Here is a 9,336-nt window from a genome sequence, read left to right as displayed (position 1 = left end):
AGAAGTCATCTGAAGAACAGATGTGATACTAAAGACCAAAGACCAGAAGAGCAAAAAGTCATTAAGAAGACAAGAAAGAAGGAAAAGGTCAAAATGGATGTCAGAAGAGACACTGAAACTTGCTCTCCAACATAGAGATGCTAAACAAATGGAAGAAATGAAGAGATCCAAGAGCTGACAGTTTCAAAGATGAGCTCTAGAAGATAAAGACAAATATTACAACAAAATGTGCAAAGATCTTGAATCAGAAAACTGGAAAGCAAGAACACGCTCAGTATTTCTCAAGCTGGGGGAACTGAAGAAAAAATTCAAACCTCTACTTTCATTATTGAAAGATTATCTGGGCAAATTATTGAATGATGCAGAAAGCATCAAGAGAAGATGGAAGGAGGAATACACAGAGTCACTGTACCAAAAGGAAATAGTTACTGTTCAGCCATTTCAAGAGTTTGCTTATGATCAAGAGCCAATGATACTGAAGGAGGAAGTCCAAGGTGCATTGAAGGAATTGGCAAAGAACAAGGCACCAGGAATTGATGGAGTAAAAATGGAAGTGTTTCAAGAAAGTGAGGTCGCACAGGAGACACTCACTCATCTCTGCCAAGAATTTTGGAAGACAACTATCTGGCCGACTGACTGGAAGAGATCCGTACTTGTGCCCATTCCAAAGAGAGGTGATCCAATGGAATGCAGGTTTCCTAAGGCGTGGGGGAAGGTAGGATCCCCACCAAATACTATTCATCTTGTCTAGACAGGTCTGGTGAACAGAGATGTAGATAAAATTCTTATGATCCAATAATGAGTAATTGTTTTCATGACCAATTGCGACTGTCAAAATTGTAAAGGTAGAAGTTTTATAACAAAAAGTGCATAGTAGTTACTCTTACAGTCCCAGAAGAGACGACCCAAGGTCCATTAAGGGAAAAGAGCACGAGCAGAATACAGGACCTTATCCAGAGAAGCAGCAAACCAGAGATGGAGGCAGAGATAGGGACATGGAGAGAGGAAGCATCTGAGGACTCTAGATTCATGGGAAGAGAGGGACTAATAGCTGGTGCCCAGGAGGCAAGCTTGTATAATGTGACCTTTGGTGGTGTAAATTCTATATGCTGAGTGTTTAATAAAAAAGAAAAAAAAAATGGGGACTAAAGTGAATAAAAATATTTTTAAGTGATGATTCATAGAGGAGATTATTATCATAATGAAACAAGGTGTATGATTTGTTTAATGTAAAAACATCTGCCCTGTAAACTTTTACTCAATGCATAATAAAACCTTTTAAAAAAAAAAATGAGTGCCTCATATCTAACAACAACAAAGATTAACCACATAGGCAAGGAGCCAATGGGGAGACTTAAATAAAAACCGCTGGAAGAAAAAAGTGCAAATAAAGAATAGTTTACCCAGCAGAAGTGTCAAACACGATGGTATAATCAAAACATTCCAGGATGAACAGAAGCTAAGGGGACTTCTTTAAAGTCAACACAGTGCTTCCAAACATCTGAAAGAGTCATTTTGAGTAAGAATCTACAAGAACACAGATTGAAATATGTGGCAACACCATCAAGAACTCAATCAACAGATGGAAGAGTCCAGAACTGAACACAACACAACTAAAAGAACGATTTCAGAGGATCTGAGAGGTCAGTCTATGAGCAAAACAAATACAATGCAAAAGATGGTGAAAATATAGAAACAGAGATCCAGGTAGTGAGGAGGTCAGGTAGATTTCAGGATAAAATAGACTATAGGGTAAACTCAAAAGAATATTAATACTTAATATCAAGAAAACAAGTATCCAAGAAGAACATTAAAATTTAACGCATCACTTTTGAAAAAGGATAGAACCACCAGAAAGAAACTTGACAAAAACACATAGCAGCTAAACAACACAATCAGCCAACTTGACCTCATAGATAAGTACAGAGCATATTCTTTACCAGTACAGAGGCCCCAAAACAAGCCTCCATAAATTTTCAAACATCAAAATACTACATAGCATCTTCTCAGATCTCAATGCTATAAAATTAGAAATCAACAATAGAAAGATCAAAGAAATAAAGTCAGAAGACTAGAGCAGAAGTAAATTAGAGCAAACAGAAAAACTATAAAAAGAAATAACAGACAAGAAGCTGATTCTTCAAAAGGATTAATAAAAATTTCAAACTATAGGCGAACCTAACAAAATAGAAAACACAAGTAACATGCATAAGAAACCACATGGGTGATGTCAACAGTACCAGTGGAAATAAAATGGATAATAACAGAATACTGTGAAGGAGTTGTGCTCCAACAAATTTGAAAATCTAGACATGACCTACCTAAACTTACAGTAACTTGAACAGACCTATAACAAAAATCTTCAAAAAAAGTCCAGGTCCAGACGGCGTCGCTGGTGAGTTTTACCAAACTTCTTTCTCTGGAAGAAGAGCTGTCACCAATTGTACTCAAAAGTGTTTAAGAATATAGAAAAGGATGGAAAACTTCCTAATTTTATGAGAAATTAGTTTACCAAACTGAGTATTACTCAGTTTAATGCGTATTTTTAATTTCCCTTGTACCTTCTTTGAATTGTGGGTTATTTAGATAAACATTTGATTTCTACTTTTTTACGTTTTCATATTAATTATTTAAAGTTGACACTCTTCTGACCTGATCTAGGACTAATTTGTGTCCATGTGTGGGGCTGTAGGACCAGCACTGGACCAAAGGTCAGCTTTAACTGTAAGGTCAGTGGTTCAAACCCACCAGCTGCTCATTTGAAACCCTAGCAGGTTAATTATGAGTCAGAACGAACTTTACAGAACTTAATAACATCCTTTTTAAAGCAATGTGAATAGTTTTGGCAGTTTGTGATGGTTATTATTTTTGTATCTTGTGTAACTTTTTCTGTTTATTTACTAACAAGCATGTGAAATCTCAGATTGCTGATTTGTCTTTCTCATTGAATTGTAACTTTTCCTCCCCTTATTGAATCCATATGGTGTATGTTATTAAGGGCTCTCAAGTTAGTCCTCAAAGAGCCCCTACATAAGGTTTCCAGTGGTGTGTGGTGGCTCCATATGATAAGCACTGGACTGTGAGCCACAGATCTGCAGTTAGATCACAGCAACCACTCCATGGAGGAAAAATGAGGCTTTGAGGTCCCACAAAGATTTGAAAATCTAGAAATCTCAGAAAACTCTATATAGTGTTGCTAGGAGCCCTGGTATGGCGCTGTGGGTTAATGCACTGGACTGGAAGGTCAGTGGTTCAGATTCATCAACCACTCCTTGGAAAACCCTATACACGGTCAATATGAGTCGGGACCAACTCCACAGCACTTAATAACAAAATAGTTTCCAAGGAGCAGCTGGTGGGTCTGAATGGATGACGTGGTTAGCATACATATGTTTATCCTACAGTGCCCCACATTTAGAATTTGTATCTTAGGGGTAAACTGAACCTTCTGTTAGGAAATACCAAACTTCACTTTCAGTACTGTTACTTGTTAAGCCTATTTTGGACTCCTGGTGTGGTGTTGTAGGATAAGCACTGGACTATAAACCAAAAAGTTGGCAATTCAAACCCGCCTTGGAAATCTTGGACAGGGTCACTACGAGTCACAATCGACATGACAGCACTGAACAGCATTTTGTTGATTAGTGCTATACCAGTTTTCTTAATGGTGTTTCCGACTCAATAGTGACCCTGGGCAGAGTTTGCGAAGCTGTTAATCTCCCACAGAACGGCTGGTAGTTTCGAACAGCTGGCCCTGCGGTTAGCAGCCCAATTCGTAACCAGTACACTATATCCTATTTTAGATTTGTTGAGTTTTTAAACTTTCTGTCTTGTTTACAAAAAAACATGCAGTTTTTCTCAGCTTGTTTACTAGCCACTCCCTACCCTGGGGAAGTATTTTCATAAGAGCTGTTATACCAAGTTTTTTTTTTACACCTTTAAATTAACATTGTTGTTTAGGAAAAAAATAGCATGACACATTTAGAATAAACAAATGTAGGAGGTACTTGCTACTTGCACGGTTAAGTGCCTGGAGTCAATTCCAACTCACAGCCAACCTTTATAGAGTTTCTGAGGCTTTAAACTCATGGGAGCAGAAAGCTTCATCTTTCACCCACATTACTTGCATAAAACCCATGAAGTACACTTTTCATTTTCAGAATTTATCTTTACCCTCAACATGCTGTTTCCCTTTTATATGGTTTATAGCTAGTCCACTGAAATCCTATCTTGTCTTTTAGGGAACATTTTAAATTCTACTAGCTGTTCAGCGGGAGAAAGATGAGGCTTCTTTCTGCTCCTATAAAGATTTACAGCCTCGGAAACCCTGTACAGGGTGCTATGAATCGAAACTGACTCCACGGCACACAACAACAATCTGATAGTTCATTATGTACAGCTATCATGTGTCTTATTTCTGTTGTGTGCTCTTTGCTACTATTTGTTGTTGTATTGAAGTGCTGTGGAGTCAGTTTCGACTTATATCCAGCTTGTTCAGGGTTTTTGAGGAGCAGCTGGTAGACTTGAACTACTGACTTTGTGGTTCACAGTCCAGTGGCACACCAGGAGTCCTATACAAAAAAAATTTTTTTTGCCTCCTGCTATTTCTAGAGGTTGACACTCTTCACTCCTCACACAAGCAAATTTGAAAATAACATTTGGCCTCCTTCTACAAAGTTACTGAAAATGCTCTTCAGCTTCTGCCAGTTTCCCAGTGGTGGGAAATGATGCAAGTGCCAGGTTTACCTCTTAGGGTTTCTGTCTTCTTCTAAATTCTGATCTGGTAATATGACGATACACTATATTGTGTGTAGTATGTGTTGGCTTCAAGCAAGTGTTGTTCTCTATCCAGCTGCTCTGGTTTTCCTTAGCAAATGAGTCCGTGCACTCTTAGTCCATTGTCAGAAGTGAAACAGTAGAAACAAAAAATGGTCTGTATTTAAGTCTTTTGGATCTTATGTTTGCTACATGTTCACTTATCTGTTAGATAAGCTAGTCCTAATGTTGTCCCTTCCAGAGATACATGCAATCACAATCTTAATATTTAATTTGCTCAATAACGCATGTTCTATAGATCTCAAAAAAGGCATGGAGTCATTTTGATTAGATTGTCAAATATCTGTTTTCGTGAAACTGGCTTTAGTACAAACTGGAGACAGATTGGGTGAAAACTCCAGATCACATGCTCTTCACTGACTAGGACACGAAGAGTCTCTGAAAGTACAACACATGATCTTCATTATTCAAACAAGATAAACAGAAGAAACATCTGTTCCTCATTTCATAAAATTAGCTTAGTGTGTATCATTGCTCAAGCCTGCATCCTGCAGAAGGAAACATTAACAATAAAAAGAGGGGGTCTTATAGTCTTGTTTATTAATAAAAGGCTGCACTAAGAAACTTGCACAAGGTGGGTGTTAGCCAAGCTACTCTTTACTTCCTTTTCTCCTAAGGAACATAAAACTGATCTGCTCTATACACCTTCTCTCTCATACTCAACTCACAATAAAAAGTTGTATGTAACTGGGGAGGGAAAAACTTAAGGGTCAAATTGCTTCCTAAATAAGGGGTGTGCCTGTTTTTGTTGTATGTTTTGTTGTTGTGTAGCATATATTACTTATCAACACAGTATGGGGTGACAGGAGTCCTGGTGTGGCACTGTATGGTAAGCATTGGACTGCTAACTGCAAGGTCGGCAGTTCAAACCCAGCAGCCACTCCTTGGAAACCCTATACTACTGGGTCACTATGACTCAGAAGTGGTTTGACAGCACTTAACAACAACAACAACAACAACAACAACAACCGGTTAGTAAAAATTTCTTTGGTATTGTAGTGATTACAAATCGGGCTGTGAACCGCAAGGTCAGCAGTTCAAAACTACCAGCTGCTCCGCGGGAGAAAGATGAGGCTTTCTACTCCCATAAAGATTAGCCTCGGAAACCCTGTGCGGGGTCACTATGAGTCGGAACCGACTCCACGGCACATAACAACGTCAGTAGGTAAATTCAAGCATCCCACATAATTTGTTAAAAAGCAAGGCGAAGAAGGCAAGCTTTTTTTCAAGATTAACCCTTTGGCTAAAAATAAATCTGTTAGTGTCAACAAGTCAGTTTTGTCTCAGTGACACTCTAAGTGCTGGATAAAATTACAATCTTCAAGTTACCAAAAGGGCAGTTTATGTTCATGGAGAAAACTCAGGAGGATGAGAATGTACAACTCAGTGCAATCCGTATCACTGAATGTGCATGTTTTGCTGCATGTATTCTCAGCAAAATTAAAGGGTGGGCGGTCAAAATGTAACAAGATACAAGGAAATTATCAGGGCAAAATTAAGTGAATGATTGCAGATTTAGTCACTTTGACCATAGAAACATTTGGTGAATCTGGGCTTCCGTCTTCACAACCAGGTGAACGTAGGAGATAGACAAAATGTTAGGTCTGGGTCAAGACAATATAAAATAGAAGATCCTCTTCCACCCTAAGACTTTGGCAAGCAATGTGTCCATTGTAATTGTTAATAAAAAGTAAGTATGTCTCATCCTCCAAGAGCTTCGTGTAAAGTTGTAGAGGGAAGAGTGCTGGTGAAAAATTTCATCCCCAAGAGAGTTTTTATGACAGGAAGACTAGTGTGGACTTGCAGGTCAAATTCCCATTACCTGCATGGTCTATAAAACCAAGTCATAAGTTTAAAGTCGTTCTGCACTACAGTATCCTTGACAGTCTATGAAAATCCTCTTTAAACAAACCCTCAATAATACTGGTTCTGGAACAATTCTCATAAATCTTTTCCCAAGTAGTATGATCATCTCGGAATGAAAGATCCAAAAGCATTTAACACCAGGCAATAACTACCATTTAACCTGTGTGAAGAGATTTCCAATCATTTGAAATGATCAGTGAAGGAAAGTGATCACACCAAAACAGTAAGAGACCATTTTAAAATAAAATGTGCAATTGTTGAAACTAATAAGCTCCATGGAAGGAGGGGTGAACAAGACTGAATCTCCTGGAAGAGAGCAGACAACATTCCTGAATTGAGACACTGGGAGTTAGGAAAGCCAAAGTAGCTAGAGTTCACAGGGAAGAATAATGGAGAGATCTGCACAAAATTCTGGGATCTGCAAAAGGTGCCCTGTGATTCCAGTGTGTATGATGAAACAATCAGAGGCCAAGAGGAGAGCCACCTCAAGGGAGCAGAATGCAATCACTGGTAGTCAGATTAAGTGCTTTTGAATTGGTTCTAAATCAAGAGTTTCCTGAGGATTAACTATTGCATTTGAACTGCGGGATGTTTCAGTTAAGAGTCCAGTGCTTATCCTACAAAGCCACACAAAGCCTCCAGTAGTGATGTCATTAAGTGCCATACAGTAGTTTCTGAGGAGTGGCTGGTGGATTTGAACTGCTGACCTTTGAATTCAAACTGACTACAGCCCAGTGTATTATGCTGCAGCATGCCACGCCAGAATTCCCAGGTACTGACATAGGTATGTGAACTATTTAGAGGCCCTAACAATGAGAGTAGAAATCCTTAAGAGTGCCTTTCTGATAAGCCAACTGTTGTTAAGTCAGTTCTGATCCACAACGACCCTGTATACACAGGTTTCTGAGGAGTGGCTGTTGAACTTGAACCGTTAACTTTGCACTTCAAACAAACTGAGCAGTCCAGTGCATTAAACCACAGTGCCACACCAAGACTCCAATATTGGTCCTAAATTATTAAAGCCTACTGTGATCTTGCAAAGGAGCCCTGGTAGTTAGTGGAGTTACGAAATGAGCTCTTAGCCATTTTTCTCAATGTCAGCAGGTTGAATCTAGCAGCCACTCTGCAGGAAAAAGATGAAGGTTTCTGTTTCATAAAGATTTAATAGCCTCGGAAACCTTATACAAGGTTGCTTTGAGTTGGAACCGACTCAACAGCATGCAGCTGCAGCAACTAGTCTCAAAAGCAAAGCTTAAAAACAAAAAAAAGATTAAGTATTTTTATGTAATTTAATGGTGTCATAGTACAAAACTCAAGAATACAGGAATATAAATGCAACACCCAACAGGTAACATTTAAGATGTCTGGCACTCACTGGAAAGTGACAATGCAAAACACTGAAACAAGACCTTTACCTCACGCCTTATACAAAAACCAACACAGCATGGATTAAAGACCTAAATGTGAATCCCAGAATTATGAAGGCCATCAATGAAAAAATAGGGACAAATGTAAGGTTTCGGACAAATGTAAGGGCTCTAATTCAGGGAATACATAGACTACCAAACTTTTTTTAAATTACACAAAAGTAGACAAAATAGATGATTGGGCCATACTAAAAATTAAAAATTTATGTGTATCAAAAGAGTAAAAAGGGAACTCACCGAATGGGGAAAAAAATTCTTTTGAAATGACACATCGGACAAGAGACTAAATTCTAAAATATATATGAGACCAACACCTCTACAAGAAAAAGACAAACCCAATTAAAAAATGAGCACAGGACATGAACAGACACTTCACCAAGGAGGAGATCCAGGCAGCCAACCATCATATGAAGAAATGTTCACGATCACTAGCCATTAGAGAGATGCAAATCAAACCAACAATGAGATACCATCTCACACCAGCATTAACAGCAAAGATCAAAAAAGTACAGGGCAATTAATGCTGGTGAGGATGTGGAGACACTGGGACAGTCCTGCATTGCTGGTGGGATTGCAAAATGGTCCAGCTCCTCTGGAAAGGGTATGGCACTTCCTCAGAATGTTGTAAATAGAAATACCTTATGATCCAGCAATTCATCTACTTGGCATATACCCACAAGAAATAAGTCATAATACGAGTAGATATGTGCACACTAATGTTCATAGCAGCACTGTTTACAATAGCAAAAAGATGGAGACAGCCTAACTGCCCATCAATTGAATGGATAAACTGGTACAGACACACAATGGAATATTATGCTACCTTGAAGAATAACAAGGAAGCTACAAGCCACCACATAACATGGATGAAGCATGAGGACATTATGCTGAGTGAAATTAGTCACAAAAGGAGAAATAGTGCATAGGACCACTATTGTAAAAGACAAAGGAAAAGCTCAACAAGAAGAGGGAAAAAAGAGTAATCTGATACCATTTGATGAACTTGACCTACACCTATGGATACAGTAGCTCAAAAGAGGGAACAAATCTTTACAGCAAGGATCAGTCCCACCCCCTCTATACCCAGAGTAGACAGGGATGGGCAACTTGGACATTGGCTACCCACAATGGGGGGTGGGGAGCTACAAAGGCAAGAAGTGACTGGCTTACAAGCTTTCAAGAGGGAACCTAGATCCAGAGGGCATGG

The sequence above is a fragment of the Chrysochloris asiatica genome, unplaced genomic scaffold (genome assembly GCF_000296735.1).
Source record: "Chrysochloris asiatica unplaced genomic scaffold, ChrAsi1.0 scaffold00030, whole genome shotgun sequence".
In the NCBI taxonomy this organism is placed as follows: Eukaryota; Metazoa; Chordata; class Mammalia; order Afrosoricida; family Chrysochloridae; genus Chrysochloris; species Chrysochloris asiatica.
Note: the sequence above shows the minus strand (reverse complement) of the source record.